Below are 20,611 nucleotides of genomic sequence, written 5' to 3'. Positions count from 1 at the left end.
AGAATTATCACAATTTAGCCACAAGGTAGTTACATTAGACGGGATTGGGGAGCTCTTGTTATCAGTCCAATTGTGCTTTCTGTTCTGGTCCAGACTTCCCTGCTTCACTAAGTGGCCTAAGAAACATCACCAGGATTCTAACTACCAGCATCTGACTCGAGTTTGTGCGTCCACTGTCATGTACCCTTCAGGGGGTGTAACTGAGATTGTGGTGTTCTTACATTGTGGGCAGAAATCTGATGCTGAAAATCATCTGATCCTAAGGATCTAATTACATGCCTGAGATAGTCCTTTGCCAATTTTAGCCCCAATGAAATGTTCTGGTGTGAGTGTGTGTGTGTGGGGGGGGGGGGGGTATCCACCTGGTTCAAAAGGATGGGGACCAGGGTTTTCTTTTTTTCCTTTGTTTGAGATTATGTGTCTGCCCAATACAGTTGGGGAAAGGGAGCCCATTTCTGTGCAGTCCATCCTCCTTCCAGGCTGACATACTGTTCCTACCCTCTCCTTTCCCTCCGTCCCTCTCCCTTGGCAGTCCTCTGAGGCTTTCATCCCTAATTTGATTGTCGTAGCTGACACTGTCAATCCGAAATCCAGTAGCACATCTAACGCTGGCTGGACAAGAGGAATGCATGGGGAGTAGAGGGGGAGGCAAATTCATCTTGAGAATAGCTTTATGTAAATCGATCCTCTGGCGAAAGCTGGAGCCAAGCATTTGCTGATTAATTGGAGAAGCGTCCTTGTTCCTGTGTCTTCTTTAGAGAGATGGCCCAAATTGAGTCCTCTCTTCTTCACAAAGACATTCCCATGCCAAAAAGCTTTTGCAATTAGGAGATGAAACCTTGCGAGCAGGGGGGTGGAGGTAGCAGGGGTTGGGGGGAGCGTTTATGGGATTGTTCTGAAATGAAGTATGTGCATTTGGGCTGCTTCATGATTAATTGCTGACCTGGGCACCTTCATTTGCCTCCCAGATGGTGGCCTGATAGCCTAGGTTCTGAGGCAGAATATCTCATAGGTGAAGATCCGCTTGTACAATTAGCAAAAATTAAGGGGGTGGAAAGTGTTCCTTCTAACATGTTTTTCTGGTAGATTCCAAATTTCTATTTTCAGTGACCACTTGGGCCCATTTCTGTTGGCATCAGGAAAGACAGAGTGTCTGTAATTGACTCAATCTCTTTCCTCTTCTTACTGCCTCTGAAAAAGAAAGCTCCAGCAGAATGCCAGATCATCCATCAAAGTGGTCCTTTAACCCAGGGTGCTGTTAAATCTGACCTTACCCAAAAGCTCAAGGCAAATTAAGGACTTAGGCACATGTAGAAGTGAGTTTGGATCTAGAGCGATTGCTTGTTTGCTAATCCTTGTGCTGACTGAAGGTCAAGCTTATATGGAAACATGGTCATTTCCATAGGCTCCTTCATTAAATTATTAGTTTCACGTGGTTAGAAACTTTTGCTGAGCACAAGCCCTGACCCTGCTTAAAAAATATTTGTTGAATGGATTAAAAATAAGCGAAAATGATTTCATGTCATTGCCTGGTTCATGGATGATCGAGGATAAATTTCAATCTATGGAGATTTTCCCCCCAAGTCCAGTTTGTCCCTTTAAAGAGCTCTGCCCCTGTTCCCCCACCCTTCTATCTCTGCCTTGCTGGTGCAGTACGGTGACTGAGAACTAATGTCACTAGAACAGACTTGTGTTCTAAGGAGCTACTGATAAAGTCTCTAACTGAGAAGGGTTTAGTGAGCTACACTGAAGCGTGGAAATGAGCAGGTACCTGGGAAGGGAGCCTAAGCAAATAATTTGGTTTTTTGGAATAGAGTTTAAACCTGGTCTGAGAGGACACAAAAATTTTGGAAAATGAATTCAGTCCAGAAAAGGGCTGTGTGCTGACAAAGACACATCTCCAAGAACATCCCCCTCGCCTCTCCCCATTTCTGAATTCTGGCACCCATTGGGACTAGGATAATAGAGATAATCAAACTCTGGGGACAGAAGGAGACACTTTTAGCATCAAGCTATATAGGAAATGTCAGAAGGGGATGACTGGCAGTGAGAAAGTTTTGATTATCTTTGTGATAATTTGCTCTGTGATCACTCTCCTTTCTGCCAAAGGGTCTAAGAGATGTGGAAACCTGCATGGAGCCTGAGGATTAAGAAGTCCAACTGGGGAAGGTGGGAAGCAGAGAGGCAGGCCGATGGGCTGAGGCACTGTCATTTAGGAGTAGGTGAAGCCATTTCCTGATTTCTATCCCTGTAACATTCAATGTTCAACTTGGTCATGAAGAAAGGATCCTTTCAATACTTCTCTGGGTACCCCGTGTGCACCTGACCCTAGAGTAACGTTTTATGGACTGAGCAACTCCTCCTTCCTCCACTGGAGGATATTCCACTGGGCCTCCTCCTCTGCCGTCTGTTCATTTTCACTGAAGAAATGTGAGCACCTAGGGGCAGGGGGGTGGTGCATGGGGAGGGTTACGCCTCAGGCTTCGGCTGCCCAGAGGCTGGAGTCTGGAACGCAGTGCGCAGCTCAAGGAAATGGGGCTTGTATATGCCTGTTCTTTCTTGTAACTCTTCAGGACCCCATTAAATAAGTGAAACCTCAGGGATGAAGGTGAGATGCTATCCTGGGGCCATCTGCTGATAAAATCAATGAGGCCTCAGAAGCGCTCAAAATTATCTTCTACCCAAGCAGGAAAGCAGTTCAGCAAGAGCTCAGCACCCTGAGCTGCAAGGCCAGCTTCTCGAAGCCCAGTGTTGGATGAAGCATATAGCAGCTAAAGCCATTAAGCTATGTTAATACCATAGTACATTTCTCCCCATGACCCCCTGTACTATTTATTGTTCCATTCAAAACAATTACAGCTACTGCTAATAACTCACACCTGTGGATGTCCTGGTATCGACTCAGGCGGAATAGACGCTGTTTTCTTGCTTATTTATGTAAAAATGGATGCACTTCAATAGGCTGGCACTAAGTTTGAAGTTAACACTAAGGTTTAATCCCAGACCTGCTTCTGGCCATTTAGCTTGAAAGGCAGGCGACGAGGGGTGCGCGCTGGGAGAACCCAGTGAACCGCAGAGAGGCAAGTAAGCAGTGATGAATGTGGGGCTGCTTCAACTGGTCTGATGCCCAATACAACAAACTCCCCTGTCCAGGGCAAAGAGGGTAGGACCTCCACGGCAGGAGGTGGGGGCAGAGAGGAGGGATAGAGGGGCGACTCCTTCTGAAACGCCTCCCTTGCCTCTCTGTCCATTAACTACAGCCTGAGCCATACTCTGCCTGGTAACTCAACTCCCTTCCTTTCATAACTGGCCCCAGAGGTCCTGCCTATGGTCAGGATTCCAGGAGACAGTGAGGCACACCATTGGAAGCATGGCTCAGGAGCCCAGAGAACCTTGGTGTGAATTCAGATTTGGCCTCTTGCTAGCTATGTGGCTTTGTATGAGTAGATCACCCTGTCTGAGCCTTAGTTTCCTCATCTGTAAAACAGGGACAATGAAAATACTCATGTCAGGGAATTATTATCAAATGGCTAATCAATTTAGAGCTGTAGATTACCTGGCTGATAATAAGCACTTAATAAATACCAGTTATTATGAGTGCTGTATCTAAGCAAGTCTGCATTCAAACACTATGAGTAGATGACAAGAAAATCCCCACACATTCCTTGTCCTAGAGAATATTACATCAGAGCTCAAACTGTAAAGCAGCAACTCCCAGTCAAATTTAATACCAAAGACAGCGATACTTGGATTCTACTCAGCTTGCTGTGCCTCAAAGCTTCTCTGGGTCCTGCAGGGAGACCTGACCTCATGGATTCTACCAGGCTCACCCTGGGATGGCTGGTCAAGATGGACGGTCACAGAGTTAAAGCCCCACAGCTCTCTGTACACCCCCTAGGAAGCTGGCTGGAGCCTGCAGATTCAACAGCCACTGCTGTGCGGAGAAGTCAGCAGGGGGTGCTGCAAAGAGGATGGATGAGGAGGAGGGCTAGAGGCAGCTGGTGGGACCACTGGTAGGAGAGAGCTGGAGGACCCAGTTGGGCAGGGTTTAGACGGGGGAGAGGAGGGGAGTGGCCTCAACCCTAATGTGGGCTCTGGGCTGAGGGCAGGATGGTGACCAGCTGCCTCTGCACAGACTCAGGACAAGTCAAAGTAGCCCTCCACCTTCCGAAGGAAGCTGGGGAACGTGAGCTTGCTGGGGTTCCAGAGCCATGCAGGAAAGAGCCACAAGAGGAGAGGCTGAGATCACTCAAAATGGGAAGGTGAGTTGAATTTGCTACTAAAGCAAATTCCCTGGCTGTCCTTCCTACCCTGTTAAAACTGTCTTGTGGCTTACATTTCAAAGCAAGGTCATCATTAATAAGGTGACTATAGTGCACCCATGGAGTTAGGTGCTATGGGTCAAAGCTAAGAAAATGAGAAGACAGAGTCTGTGGGAGAGGACAAAAGGGGACAGCAAGTATGACATCACCTCTCAGGAAATGAAAGTCATCTCTGCAGACAGACCCAGCTGTTCAAGGCAAGATATACTGGGCCTCTGTCCTCTCTCCTATCCCCAAACCCACCCTGGAGGCTGCTCCAGGAGGGAGGGGAAGGAATCAGAAAGTCGGCCTCTGAGTATGGAAGGGCTGAGTCTGTGATCTTCTTTAAAGTCAGCCGTGGATGGGTGGGAGAACCCAAGCAGAGAGGGACAGAGATACACAGAGAAATAGATGAGATTGAAAGATAGAGATGGAGATAGAGAGACAGAGAACAATAGAGAAAAAGAAAGGGGAAAAACAGGCAGGGACACAAAAACAAAGAGGAAGGGAGGCTGACAGTGAGACAGAACGAGAAAACAAAAGGAAAAACAAAGTCAGAGAGAAACACACATGCACAGAAACAGTGATTTTTCCCGAAGAGATCGTGAAAGGCAGAGATGCACAGAGAGAGAGAGAAGCACAGATGTGAGACAAAGGACACGGGGTGGAGACAGGTGCAAACACACAGAAAGAGCCAGGCTGGGAGAACGAGGGGCAGAGGATAGCAAGAGGCAAAGGATCAGGTGGACGCTCTGCAGATTCCTCTCAACAGATCCTCAGCGTCTAGGCTTTCTCAGGATAAGGGGACCAAGAAAGGGAGGGGATCCAAGGTCTCTCTTACATTGGACGTGGGAGGCTGCGCTGGAAACAAGGAAGTTTCGTCCTCACTGCCTGGACCCTGCACTGAACTCAGGCCTCCGCCCCCTCCGGAGCCTTGTCCACAGAGAGCAGCACCCCCCCTCCCCCAAGGAGGAGAGCTACCTAGGGGAAGGTGCTAGGACCTAGGGGAAGGTCCCTCGGGCCTTCACCCAATCTCCCATCTCTAAGGAATGGCTCCAGTCCCTGCCTCCCTCAGCTCCAGAAGGCAGGCACAAGAGGTTTTGGCAGAGGAAACTTGTGGAAGTTTCAAACTTTTTATATTATGAAGCGAGTTTTTAAAAGCTCCATAAAATTTCAAGGCACATACTTAATGTTCAAATGGCAGAATATATTGATCCCTGCCCATCCTCTAGTATCTTAAGTTTACCCAGAGGACCATTTTATTTAATTAACTTGGTGCTTTATTAATATAAATATTCTCCTATTGATCCTAAGAGGGTCTGACAGGCTCTCAGGCTGGGGATACATCACCGTCCCTCTGAGCAGCGCCACTTAGAGGAGTAGCTGGTTCAGAATCAAGAGAGTGGCCGGAAGTGGTCCCCTGGGATGTCAGGCACTGATGAATCTATAGCAGTTTTTATGGAGGGAGACTTTTTTTTTTTTTTTTTAAAGTTCCAGCTCCTCGATTCTTTTAAAGCAGAAAGCATATGGAAATGAGATATAAAAATGGTCTTGGCTTACATGTATCAATTAAGTATGTCAATACTTTAATTAAATCACTCGACCTAATGAGATTTATACCAATGAATATGTTTTATAGTTATAATAGCTTTTCTGGCCACTGTTCAAAACGTCAAATAAATTGTAAAAAGAGGATTAAAAAAAAGACATAATTGACGTTCTGAACTGAGGCCAGTTTTCTTTTTCCTTCCTTTCTTTCCCCTTTATTCCTGAGATTTTGGACAATATGTATAAAGTAATGGACCCTATAATGGATTGGTTTTTTTAAGAGTCTTTTTCATTTTTCAATTCTAATCCTTCTTATCAACTTTTCTAAGCCTCAGCTCACTGAGCCTGCGAACGCCCTCACTTTCTTCTGGTCCTTTGGAGCTTGCTTTTTCAGACATCTGCAGCTGGAACCCCCCAGTACACCCACAGAGAGGGGCACACGCCCTCTGCCCTGACAAAGAGAACCCCAAAGAGGGCAAAAGTTAAAAGGCATCATGACTGAGAAGGCTGTTACCAGAACATCAAAATATCTGGGTAAACCTATTCTAAATCTCTTATGTAAAAGCCAGGCTAAAAGCCTATCTTCTCTAACTAAATAATGTGGCAAAGGAGGCCAAGATTCTCGCTTCTCTCTTCTTAAGCTCTTTTGGTCTCAGCTTTTCTAGTCAATTTATTTCTGTATGTAACTGTAGTCCTGGAGTCTCTGTCCCCAAAGATAGAAAATAAAGAGAAGGCCTTTTAGACAAGTATAAACGTACACAAAACGTGAAGGCGAGCCAGTTAAGCGACAGGGAACATCTGTAATGCTGTAGTGGGGTCCCCCCAGTACGTCCCAGGCAGAACGAGCAAAGCTGGGAGTACTCCGATGTAGGTTTGGAGTTACTATCTGAAACTGGGATTGCAAGAAAGAAAAGAAAAGAAATAGAAATGATTCTGGAGGCACTGATCTGAAATACACAAGTCCTGAAACCTCAGCCAGGCCATTGGGTTGAACGCTGCCCTAAATAAAGCAGAATGACAAGCAGGAAGTGGGTGTCCCTCAAATATTTGTGCTCTCTGGTTCCCCTGAGGCTCTGGTGTATGGGGGCTGTATCCGTGGCCCCCCCCCATTCACAGCTGACCCCCTGCCAGTTCCTGGGGAAGGGTAGCACCAAACAGGGGCTCCAGAGAGAAGCAAGAACCAGCTATAGTCCTCCCAGTTTGCTTTCCTTTGCTGACGCGATCTGGCCAACATTAGGGAAAAGGACCAAACACCCCAACCATCATCGGATATTATTCAGAAGGAAGCATCATGGCACAGAATCTGTGATTTGCAACAAATTTTAGAGCTAGAAGATTGAATCTTCTGGGTTTACAGATGGCAAACTGAAGCCCCAAGAGAGAAAGGACCTGTCCAACATCATACAGCCTGGGGCCAGAATGCAGGACCCTGATTTTGTGGAGAAGACTTCTGCCCTCCACAAGTATTGCTTCTGTTTTATATAAAAAGGGTGGGATGTCAGGGAGGTCTGGGTGCAGTAGTTATCATTTCCCTGGTTGCTGGGGAGCACCTGGCTGATCCAGCTAACTGGGCAGGTACACTCTTTCCTCTGTTATTTCTCTGCAACATGTGAACAGCCCTCCTGATGCTCTGCCTGCATTTAAAATGGGTAGTCTTTCTAGATTCATCTACCCATCAAACGTTTATTGAGCATCTACTACAGGTTAGTCACAGGGGATAGGTGATGGCCAGGATCTTTGTTCATGGAGTTTATAGAATTATAGGGAAGATAAACATAAGCAAACAACTGTACAGATGAGCATTTATGATTCAGTTAGATGCCTGCATGATAGGAACATGTATAATAGGAGAGCTCAGCCCGTGCTCGGCAGCCGGTGGAAGAGTGAAGCTCGAATGGATGAGTAGGAATCATGCAAGGGAAATGGTGGGGTTGGTGCACGGTTCTCAAAGTGCAGTCTCTGGACCACAGCATTAGTATCAGCTGGAAACCTATTAGAAATGCAGATTCTCAGATGCAACCTTAGACAGTCTAAATTGAAAACTCTGGAGGTATGAAAAATCCACTTGGGTGTTTCTTTCCCTGAGGAAATAAATGTTATTTTTTGGTAGAAATTTAAAAACGGACACAAAAGTAGAGAGAATAGTATAATAAACCTCAACCTGAGCAAGTATCAATATTGTGCTAATTTCATTTCATCCATCCCCACTCCTTCCTTCCACATACACACTTTTCTTTTTCCTTCTGGAGTAGTTTAAGAGCAAATCTCAGACATCATCTCATTTTACACACACACATATATATTTGTGTGTGTATATATATTCCAGTATGCCATTCTAATCAATAAAGACTTTAAATTTAACCACTGGGCATTATTACACCTAATAAAATGAACAGTAAGTCTGTAGTCAAGATTTAAACACTGCCTGTGGGCCACCTGAGTTTTAAAGAAGGCTTCGGGTGATGCTGACATCACCAGAACCACTGGTGTAGAGTGTGCCAGGGTGGGGGGTGGGGGGGCAGTGTGGTTTGAGGAGCAGACCAAGGTTGAGAGTGGCCAGAATGGGGCGAGGGGAGAGTGTGGCCGAGCGGAAGATGGTGGGGAAGAGAGGAGGTGATGGCGGACGGGATCAGGGCTGGACATGATCTCAGGACAAGAAGAGCCACTGGAGGTACTAAGCAGGGGAAGGGAAGTTCTTTACTGAATGTTGATGAGACTCTTGAAACAAAACCAGCAGACCAACAGGAATAGGTCTTCCTTATGATCTTTTATTAAAAAATAACTGATATTTTAATGCATTCACATTTACATGTGGATTTTCACATAAAAAGCCACAGACGGTCACTGTGTCACCCTAGACTTCCTCCTCATTCAGCTCCACAGTGAGGAACAAGCCCTAGTCTGCACCCTCTGAAGGGGGGGGGGGGGGGGCGGACGGTGGCAGATGGATGGAGAAAGAACTCAAAAGCAGCTGGGTTCCCTGGGGGTGTGAACCTGGTGCCCCCAGAAACCCAGAGTTCTGGCTTCAGCAGGTTTACCCTGCTAGGGCTTTAGTTGTTTTTGCATTTTCTGATGGGTCATAAACCTACCTCACCTCAGCACTTCATTGGGGCGGGGGGCGGGGGAGGGCGTCTGGATCCTGTTCTCCAGACCAGAGGGACTGAGCCTTCACCCCATAATTCCAATGTCACAGAAAGCTAGGGTGGCACCCTCAGATCCCTTGCTCTTTATTCTAGCTGCCCAGGCAAAAAGGTGGCCCTTGTGGGGGGCATGGAATGAATGACTTGGGGGTTCCAGGGCACTTGGGTCATCCCTGCTGTGCTGTGCGGGCTGGAGCACAGTGCCCTCTGGCTGGTCCTCCTCAAGGTCCCCACCCAGCCCCTCCCCTTTCCACCTCTTGTCATTGCCCCTGACCCCCACCTCTACTATCTATCCCTCCCTACTCCCTGTAAATATCAGAGTCACCGTGGTGCCTTCCAGCATGTTTTAAACCAGTTCAGTGGGTTTTAGGCCGCTATTTACATGCAGAATTATTTTGTCCAGTGGGTGTTTCCAATAGAATCCTGACGTACAAAACAGATCACATTGGAGCTTCTCTCGCCGAGGTAGCGAGGTGACAGGGGAACCAGGCTTTGTCACACCCCCAGTAACCTGGGGTGCTTTGACAGATTTTGAGCATTACCAACTGCTTCCGAGGAAGCTGAGGCACAAAGGTCAGTGTTTTGTCTGAGCGCTCAGCAGAGGCGGCTAAAACCCTCTTGCCTGCTGTACCTGCTTCTAGCGCTCTGTCCCTCTCGTGCCATTTCCAGAAGCTTACGAATGTTCAGAGTCAGGGAGAGCATACTCCATGAAGACTCACAGTTTGACCTCATCTGAACTTGTTTATAGTTAACAGACTTGGGGACCACAAATTCTAGATAAGAAAAAAACACATTTCACTTCCCCCCAGGCCTGTCCTGCTAGGCTTGCCTGGGGTAGGAGACTAGCTGAGAAGCTGAATGGTGACTGGAAAAACCCCAAATAGCCCGATTCTCCATTCCTGCTAATCAGTCTCTGTGTATTCACAGCAGTGAATCAGAGCTCCCCTCAGAGAGGAAGCTATGAGACTTTAAATGTTCTGACTCTTATTTCCCCTGTGGGGCTAATCCAGAAAACTTTACTTTAGAAATAATAACAGTGATAAAAATACCTTGCACATGCTTAACTAGCCCTTATCATGTTCCTGGTATTCTTCTAAGCATTTTGGCATAGGTTTCAAATTTCTCTTTCCTATCAGGAGAACACAGGAAAAACTCCCAGACATCACTGCAAAATGCTAATTCCAGCTTTGGGGGCAGGCATAATGGCAGGAGGGTGAATTGCTATGGAGATAATACAAGCTGATGGACACATGTGCATAATTAGAGGCGCCCATAACGAAACGGGTCATATCCCTGGTCCCCGGGGGAGGGCAGTTCCTCTGTGCCATAGTGTTGGCAGCGCAAGGGTGCCCTGGGCTGGCACAGAAGTTCTATATAATCCTGGGATTCCTCAGTGTTATAATCTCACAACCTTCTTTAAAGAGAGAGATTTCCAAATTCTGCCCTCCAACAGGGATGTGGCCATAAAGCACCACGAGATACTAGGAGTCCTAGCTTAAGTCTGCACTTACATGCAGAGAGACCAACACTTCATGAGGACCTACTGTGTGTCCACTTCCACTTTAAAAACAATGCTGAGGTGGGCACCTGGGTGGCTCAGTTGGTTAAGTGACTGCCTTCAGCTCAGGTCATGATCCCGGGGTCCTAGGATCAAGCCCCGCATCGGGTTCCCCTTGCTCTGCAGGGAGCCTGCTTCTCCCTCTCCCTCTGCCTGCCACTCCCCCTCCTTGTGTGTGCGCACTCTCTCTGTGTCAAATAAATAAATAAATGATAATTAAAAAAAAAGAAAAAAAGAAAGACATGGATCGGAATTTATTAAAAAACAAAACAAAACAATGCTGGGGCAATTACCACTGTTGTAATTTTACACGTAAGGAGACCATAGTACAAATACTACCATAGTACAATACTACTCCAGAGCCGTGTCCTGCCTTTGCAAAACCCCAGTGGTTACTTGGAGGAGCTCAGTTCATCACATCCATCCTGTACCCCCACTGCTCCTTGATATCACCCACTTAGAGTGGAGGACAGACTTCAGTACCCATGCACACAGAGATGAGGTCTAGACTTTTGACTTGGAAAGAAGATGGTATTTTCCTGGTTTAATATTGTCAAATATTCAGGAGTTAAATACTATTTTATTTCAACATCTTTCATTTATTGGGGTCACACTAAAACTTTAGCATTAATGAGGGGATGGGGCTATGACAGAGTTTGAAGAGGCAGTCTTTTTTTGAGAAGAGTTTAGCGGACAGTCCACATCATGTAGATAAACTCATGCATGGAAGCTGGTTTCTGAGTAAGTTCTGGGTTCTGGGTTGAGGTTTGAGTATTAGGCAGCAAAGCATTAAGAGGGGATGAGAGGTAAAGAAATACAAGGTCCTGTGAGGACTCAGTGGACGTGCTGGAAACAGCAAGCCCGGAACCCTAATTATTTATCAGCAAGTCCTAAATTCTGCCCCATATCGTTCAGAGTCTGCAGAAATGAGGTTAGCAATGTCTTTTCTCATAAGGAAAATATCAATTCCCCTCCCCACCTTCCCTCTATATTTTAATGTTCAAGAAAAAGAATGAAAAAAAATATCTTAACATACTATACCATGCTATTACACTTAAAAATACAGAAAGGATTAAAACTGCCAGACCACATTAAAACTAACGACTGGTTTGGTGCGACCCCCCTCATTGCCTTGGTGTTGTCCGTTGTCTGCAGAAATAAACAGCACAGGCAATTTATTGAGAGTTATTCTCAAATGAATTGCATTTGCTGAGAAGAGCACATTTAGCATTTGGTGATTCATACATGGGAAACATTATTGCTCTGGAAAAGAGCTTTAGAATAAGTGAGATTTAGAGCCCATGGGGATAAAAAGTCCCTGGAGAGTTTAAGTTTAATTAAAAAAAAGCACGCATTCATTATGTATCTGTGCATGAGTATGGGTTTGGATGCAAGTGCGTTAGAAAAGTTCTGCCTAGGGCGCCTGGGTGGCTCAGATGGTTAAGCGGCTGCCTTCGGCTCAGGTCATGATCTCAGGGTCCTGGGATCGAGTCCCGCATCGGGCTTCCCGCTCCTTGGGAGCCTGCTTCTCCCCCTGCACCGCCCCCCTGTCTCTCATGAATAAATAAATAAAATCTTTAAAAAAAAAAGAAAAAGAAAAAAAAGAAAAGTTCTGCCTAGGGCGCCTGGGTGGCTCAGATGGTTAAGCGTCTGCCTTCGGCTCAGGTCATGGCTCAGGGTCCTGGGATCGAGTCTCGCATCGGGCTCCCTGCTCCTTGGGAGCCTGCTTCTCCCCCTGCACCACCCCCCCGTCTCTCATGAATAAATAAATAAAATCTTTAAAAAAAAAAAAAAGAAAAAAAAGAAAAGTTCTGCTTAGATCCCAAATGGTGCTCTCTCCAGTGAGGAGTGGGATTGGGAGATAAGGGTTAAGGAGAATAATCTATATCTTTTTCAATAAAAAAAAAGAGGAAAAGAAAAATATATGACCCAAACCATATACTTTATAACTTTTGATATTTCTGTATTGTAATTTTTACAAGTAAAGCATTCATAGGCTATTTGTGTGTACTTGAAACTTAAAAGGAAAGTGAGTGATTATACTTTCAGAGCCCCCTCTTACTGTCCCTGGGAGCAAGGGAGGGATTTTTTTTTTTATACTTTCTCACCAAGTATTTTAAACCTCTGTGCTCCAAGCGGCTGGAGCCAGGCCCTCTGCTCTACCAAGCCCCGTGTCCTCGCAGAACTACGGTGTGAGGACGCAGCCCGGTGCTAGGATCTCACAATGAAAGGGGGAAATCATTGGAACACAACTGCCCGCTGTCCTTTTCTTCATCTCTGTTGCTGGTTTATCGAAGTGCAAATTTACCTACAGCTTCCCAGTTAGAAGACCTGTTCTTCTTTCCTACAAACCCGTATCCCGGCATGCGCAGTATTCTTCCTTTGAATTACTCTTCTCTTGGATAGGTAACAGAAAAGATATCCTGAATATTTTGTTAATCAGAAGGCCAGTTATGTAGCAGTGTTCAAGTATGATCATGTATATGGCAAAGGCTGGGAAGGCAGTGTGCAAACTTAGATACCATCGATTGTGAGTTCTGGGTTGCAACAAAATGAGTGACCTTCCTCCCTTCCTTCCTTCCGATTGGTCATGTCCAATTTTTCTCTACCGCCTTCAATGATGGTATTATGTGTAAAATAAAGAAACTTACTGTTTCCTTAGAGTAACACGCAAAGACATTTTTGAAAATATAGGAAGGTAGAAGCAATTACCTATAATACTTCTACTCAACCACGGAAAACATTTTTTTTTTTTGAAGATTTTGTTTATTTATTTGACAGAGAGACACAGCGAGAGCAGGAACACAAGCAGGGGGAGTGGGAGAGGGAGAAGCAGGCTTCCCGTTGAGCAGGGAGCCCGATGAGGGGCCCGATCCCAGGACCCTGGGATCAAGACTTGAGCCGAAGGCAGACGCTTAACGACTGAGCCACCCAGGTGCCCCAAACATTTTCTTTCAGTCTCCTATACATTTGTGTGTACAAATATGCTTGTAAATAAATACATAAATATACATATTTTTAGAGCGACAGAAGGAGGGAGAAAGGTTTGGCTTTAGGCTTTTATTTCTTCACTTAATATCACAATCTGGGTGGCTATATACAAGGGTGAGAGGAAAACTTTTCATTGTATGCCTTTTGAATCTTTCGAATTTCAAACCATCTGAATTGCCTATTTTGAAGTAGATTAAAATATAATTTCTTATTGTAGTAAGCATTTCCTATGCTATTGCATTTATATGTTCATCTTTTTGAGTGGCTGTGTTATATTCCTTGCAAGCATGCTGGAAGAGATAGATGGTGACCAGATCAGTCACATCGGTGACAGTCAAGTCACCTCTTCCTCCCAACCTTCTCACCCTTGCCCAAACTCTTCCCCTTATCTGCCCGAGTAGCATGCAGCCCACGGCTGGCCTGCAGAGGACTAAGGGCAGGTTTCCAGCAGAGCTGATGTCACTCTATGGGAATGAATCGCGATGTCAAGCAGCATGAGTGGTGGAGAGGGCAGGAGATTGTGAAGAGTCTAAATTAATAGCATCTCCAATTCCCAGACTTTTCATGGACCACACTGCTAAGCCAAGAAGGGACACAGTGCTATGGATGGATTGTTCGTAAGGTGGCTCCAGAGACTTCTTCCTCTTAGGACAAGTATAATCCTTCCTTTTAGAACACGTATAATCAGGGTAACAAACTGCACAAGGAAACAAAGGATCTGCACTTAAAAAAAAAGTAATCGTGAAGACCAGCAAACATGGCTTATTACAGATTTTCCTTGGCCTGAAATAACATAAAAAAGCAGACCGGATAATAAAGTTCACTGCAATTCTTCCAAACCTGATTACCTTATTTCATAAAGAACGATAAAGGTATTCAAGCTCTATTTCAACTAAAAATGCCTCCCATGTAAGACCTACGGAGGACCTGCAATCATTTCTTACTTACACAGAGGCACACACTTCATGAACCCTGTGCGACGCTCATAACATCTACCTAACCCCGACATTGACTTGCAGCTCCCTGGAAATCACATCAGGGTACCCGCCCAGTGCTTGCATTTTCTCCCAACATGCTCAAGGGCTTTTCTATGCAAACTTGTATCAGACACACAGATGTCTGTCCTCCTGCCACAATCCGTCCTGCCCGTGTGTAGATGTGAATAAGCAGCACCTGAAACAGCAAGGGATCATCCCCGAGCTGTTCTCCCACAGAGGACCAATATTTAGGGCACAGTTTTAGTTCTTGTGGAGTCCTCCTTTGTCTACAGATGGTGCAAATTGGTGTTTGATTTGGCTTGTATACTCTTAAAAAAAAAATCTGAGCCAACATTTTAAAAATGGGAAATTTATATAAACATCTGAATTTGTGGCTACTCTTGAAAACTCCAAGTATCCATTGACTTAGGCTCTCTCATTCCGTGGCATAAAGCTCGGCGGTAGCTGCCGTCTGTGGAAGATGCAGGCAATTTTTATCTTGAGGTCGGTTTTGTCCACAGAAGTCCCTGTTACCTCCTAACATTAGGTCCCTGTGTCCACTGCCATTTGTCATTGGGCTTGCATTGTTGTTTTTCTCATCATAGAAAAATAATTTTATTATGCCTGCCCGCTTCACTCAATTATTTTACTTGAAGGCATTTGAGTTGTAATCCCTGGCCTGGAGTTCGGAGAATATGGCCTGAAGATTTATTTAGGCATTACAGAAAGAGACACAAAAAACAAAACAATGCCTTCCTCTGCACTGTGGCGGTCCCCCTAACTCAGCTCCTCCTTGCATCAAAAACGGGTTTTTGGTTTGAGCACGTTCTAAGGCATTGTAGTTCACGGTCCACTGAGCCAAGACACTGGACCTGTCTACCTAGACTTGGCCATACTCTCCCGTTGTCTCCCAAAAGAAGTCCTGCCTCCCCCCTTTGCGCTATGTGCTTTAAATCCATTAACTTAATTTGTTACAAATGTGCGGCATTCCCTTTCTTGTTAAACACGGACAGACAGGTACATGATTTCAAAGCTGAGAGCACATAACCAAATGATTTTGTGCAGAACCAAACCATCTGGGATGAAGACAAGCTTCTTAAAATAATTGTTTTCTCCCCTTGATGGTGGATCACAGAATATTTAGCACTTTGACTGATTTGGTCTAGCTACATAGATGAAGTCTGTTTACTTACATAGTAATGAAACTAAAGGTTCAATGTAACTTACTCTCTCCTGTCATAGAGAAATCAACTTCAAGACTAAAACATTTAAATGAGCAGAATTTTCATTACATTAGCTTGCTCCAATTGTTTCAAGAAATGTTTTTTATCCACAAAGACACACACACACATTTATATAATCACCTAAGCACATCCGTATGTTTGCACACATACATACGTATTTAGCCATGCATCAGTGATGGATTAAACCATCCCATGACACTTGCAAAGTTAGATGGTAATAACAAGTGGGTCTGTACACTTGATCACAAAGACCTCTGCAAATAGGACCTCTTAAAAAACACAGTTTATGCTTTGTCTTCGTTGGAGCCTTTCCTAGGAGACTGTGAGGGAAGTCACAGCCCCCATCCCTCTATTGTAAAGAAAACACCAATGAAAATCCGAAACTCTGGGAAACAGAGAGTATAGCCTAATGTTTTGCACTAGGTACAAAAGCAAAAAAAAGCTGGCTTTAAAATCAAACAGCTTCTCCACTGGTTTGATGAAAGCCAGCCTCCTTTCTCTGCCCTAACTCCCATCTCAGGCTGCTTTTCCAAGACAAATAGTGCACGGTAATTAAATACCAAATGATTAAAAACACTTGTGAGGGAATAATTATTATGTATGTAGCAGATCTATGTATTAGACCGCAGCACGTATGTTTTGAATAATTTATGGGGTATCTGAGCTGTAGTAGCTGTCCTGTTACAGTCCCCTTTTTCTGTACAATCTCCAAATGCTGTTATAACTAGTGCACGTGGGAGAACAGCTGCCTTGTGGATTTAAACTTATTTTCTCTCACTTACCATTAGCTCCCAATGAGTATGCTTTTAATGAAGAGTCTGATTAAAAATGGGGTTTTGCAAAATGTAAATTAAATGCATGGCTTAGGAAATTCTTGAAGCATTCTCACCTCACATAAGTCCTGTTAGCATAATGAAAACATGTACGTACACCCTGGCAATAAGAAGTGGCCATCATTTAAAGGTCCTCTGATTACCTTTCTAAATAACTCCAGCCTGATTTCAGGATAAGGGAGATTTCCGTTAGGTGGCACATTTGTCATCAGGATTACAGCGGGCAAAGCGGCAGTTTAGAGCGTTAGCAGATTCAGATTCACGTCTGGGCCCCATTGCTTTTTTGGAGAAACCTTTTCTTCATTGCATCTTAGCTCTCTTGCCTCACTTAGACGGTCTTAGGAGTTGCTATAATAATGTTTGGAAACCGCCGCAAACCTAGCCTGCGTAAATGAGCGCTGGCTGTGCCAGATCACCCTCAGTTTTCTGAGCTGACCTTCACTTGTAGGTCACTCCCCTTCATCAAGTGCTTAGGATACCCCAGGTTTTTTCACTTTCTCCCCATTTAACCGACAGGAAAACCAGGGATCTGAGTGGTCAGGGAAGCCGCCCACTGCACAGCCAGGAAGTAAAGTAGGAATTAGAGCCAGACCCTCTGGCTTGGAGCCATCTTTACCACGTGCTCGCTATATGTCCCCTCTCGTGAGTCCCTCGCTTCTCCTCCATGTCCGCATGCCCAGGCAGGAATTGGGGTGTGCGTCCCACATGGACTGACCACTGAATGTGCATCAGACCCTACTATCCCTCTCATGACTCTAGGATAGAGTTTACACACTTTACAGATGAGGGAACTGGGATGTATATACTTGCCGATGGCTCCTCGACGAGTGGCCAAGTTGGGCTGCAAACCCATTTCCCACCAAACCAAAGCCCTTGAACTTTCTGCACGTCTCCCCTAACATGCAGTCATCCTCAGTTCCGTTGCTCTTGTCACATCTACTCTGACCCCAGACTTCCCTCCCCCCTCTCTGTGCCTATCCAGCCTGGATGCATCTATTACTATGCATTTGGCTTTGGGATTTTACCCCAGCCTGCTGGTCTCCTGATAGGAGATTCTCTTCTGTATCCTGAAGCACCCACAGTCCAGAAGCCAGGATGAGCATTTAATTCCAGACTGGCTGTTCTTGTTTGAATCAATTTAGGTCTATCGGTCTTTTCTCCCTAATTTGACAGCAAGCTCCTTACCACTTGCCAGTACCTTCCCTGCTGCACCTTGCTCTGTAGATATTCATGGTTGCCGCTGGTTTGAGAAACACGACTGCCCTTCTGACCAGAAGACCAGATTTAAGCAACTGCACCCATTAATTTTCCCCCAACCCAGCTGCTTTATTTGAATGCTCAAACTTGTTTATAAATTTAATATTTAAAAAATTAATACATGTCCATAAAAAAATCCATAGGAGTATTAAAATAGAAAGTAAAACCAATTATTTTTTCCCTCACTCTGACCTCTAGTCTCTACATCTAAAGATTTTAATATTTTGTGTATCTTTCTTGAAAATGTTTACATATATATACTGCCATTTATACATATTATTTAAAATAAGCACATATAAAATAATATACACACTATTCTACATTTTTTTTTTAACTTAATGGTACCTTTTAAACCTCACTGTACATGGTCCATATCTGCACATGCAGCTCTTGCTAACTCTTTTAAATGACCACGTGCTATTCCTTTATATATGGATGTGCCATAAACTATTAACTGGTCCCCTGGTGAAGGCTGCTTCCAGCTTTGTGAGGACAGTGAACTTCAAGGCACATATGTCTTGGAAAATTTTGTGAATGTATCTGTTAGAAAAATTCCTAGCAGTGCAATTGCTGGGTCTTAAAGGGTCTATGCACTTAAAATTTTGATAAATATTGCCCAAGGGGTCTCCAAAGAGGTTGTACTAATCCTATTTATTTTGAGTAGTTCACATAGATTCTGTAGGTCATGGTCCCCAAGGAGGGCCCTGAAGTAGGGCTAATGCTGTAGGCAGCATCAGAATCTGCCCAGGGTTTGGGAAAGATTTAATCACAGTCAGAGAGAACCACAGCGGCAGCAGTACTAAGCTGTCATTTGCATGCAGAAAATGCAGAGCACACACCGAATGGGCTCCTGCTGTATTGTTACTTATACTTTCTGGGAACAGCCTCCTGGTTCAGAGGATGAGCACAGTGGTCCTCCTGGGAGGGAGAAATCCTAGCTTCTAGTCCCAACTCTGCCCCTCACGGGGCTGTTTCACCCTCAGCCAGGCCCTTCTCTCTGTTTTTTAATTTCTTTATTCCTGACATGAGGTGGACTCAGGGTCACGCACTGAAATACAGGGAGGAGGCAGAGAACCTAACTCCGGCTGGATGCAGAGGGCCTCCAACAGGGCAGCAGACATCCCGTATAAGGACCGAGCCAAACTCTCCTCCAGAGGACTCCGGGGTGGTGGGGGGTGAACATGTCAGCCTACTGTTGCTCGAGCCCCTAGGTTCCCATGGGAATCCAGAAATACAGATTTTTATGCAAAATTTCTAGATTTCTTTTTCTAGATTTTTAAATGCTGGAAACTTAAAATTCAAAATCCTACTTGATATTTAATACACAAAAATCCATAAGTTCACAGTAATACTCAAAGTAAAAAAAAAAAAATCCTTTGTCACCGCTCTACAGCTCTTTATTCTGAAAACTGGTTAGTTACAGAGAAGGAATCAAGCATTTATCTGGTCTTTCCTATAGGAACTGTGTTTCAGGGCAACCAACTGGTCTAGGTTTCTGAGCTTTTCTTTACATAGAAATTGTAATTAATAGATCTAAATAGAATGGTAGAAAAAATCATTTTGCCACTTAACCTCCAGTTAAATAATTTGGGCAACAATCATCAATGAATGTTAAATCATTCAGTTAAAGACTGATTCAGGGTGCTAAATACTTGGTCACAGATTATTGCTGGTTATGAGGGTGGAAAAACACCTTTTAAAAAAAGATTTATTTATTTGAGAGAGCGTGAGCAAGGGAGCAGGGAGAGGGGCAGAGGGAGAGGGACAGAGGGAGAATCCTCAAACAGATTCCCCGCTGAACGCAGAGTCCAAGCAGGGCTTTATCCCAGAACCTGAGATCATGACCTGAGCCAAAATCAAGAGTCAGACTCTTAACCAACTGAGCCACCCAGGTGCCCCAAAAAACACCTTTAAAGAGAGGGATCAGATAGTAACCACCTGAATTCATTGATTAATCTTAGCATGAGAGCAAGAAGACAAAGGTTAGGTGCACCCTGATGTGGTACTCTGAAATACAGGGTCACTCATGGAGGCTTCTTATGAAAAAAAACTTAAACCTGAATCTGAGCCAGCCTAATTAACCAGCTGTTAGAAATATAGGTATAGAGGAACAAGTTAAACTGTAGCTTAGAGGAACCATCAGAAAAATCCAGAAAGTGGGGCATACCTCAGGACCTGGTTTCTTCAATAAGGGCAAGAGAAAAACAGAGGAAGGAACTCTTCCAGATTAAAAGCAGAGAGTAATGTTTTTCACCAGCGCTATTCAAGAGAAATAGAATTCGAGTCACAAATGCTGGCTCCTACAGAATCTCAAATTTTCTAGTAGTCACATTAAAAAAGTAAAAAGAAACACATTAAATATATTTATTTTATTATATCCATGATATCCAAAATATTATAATCTGAAGATACAATTGATATAAGATTATTAGTGAGCTATTTTACATTTGTTTTTGGTACTGTCCTTGAAGTCTGGGGTGCATTTTACACTTAGAACACATCTTAATTTCGACTAGCCACATTTCAAGGCCTTGTAGCCACGTGTGGCCAGAGGCTATTGCTAAAAGAGCAGTAACAACTAAACGCAACATTTACACGGTGTTTGGTTTGTAATGTGAAAAACCAGTTGTTAAAAAAATACTTTTAGAAAAATAGGGGACTTGTCATATGGACTGGGTATTGGATACTAAGGAATTACTCATTTTTTTTAAACTGTGATAGTGGTGTAGTTTTGGAAGAACATATTTTTACTTTTTAATGAG

The 20,611-nt window shown here is 44.4% G+C and overlaps 1 protein-coding gene across 2 annotated transcripts in view; it reads right to left on the bottom strand.

Moving 5' to 3' along the window:
* Nucleotides 1-20,611, bottom strand: part of SLIT3 (slit guidance ligand 3) — a 592,885-nt gene that overhangs the window by 198,956 nt on the left and 373,318 nt on the right. The window lies entirely within an intron of this gene.

This window comes from Neomonachus schauinslandi, chromosome 7 (assembly GCF_002201575.2).
Source record: "Neomonachus schauinslandi chromosome 7, ASM220157v2, whole genome shotgun sequence".
NCBI classification, from domain to species: Eukaryota; Metazoa; Chordata; class Mammalia; order Carnivora; family Phocidae; genus Neomonachus; species Neomonachus schauinslandi.
This window is presented reverse-complemented; position numbering and strand designations above follow the sequence as displayed.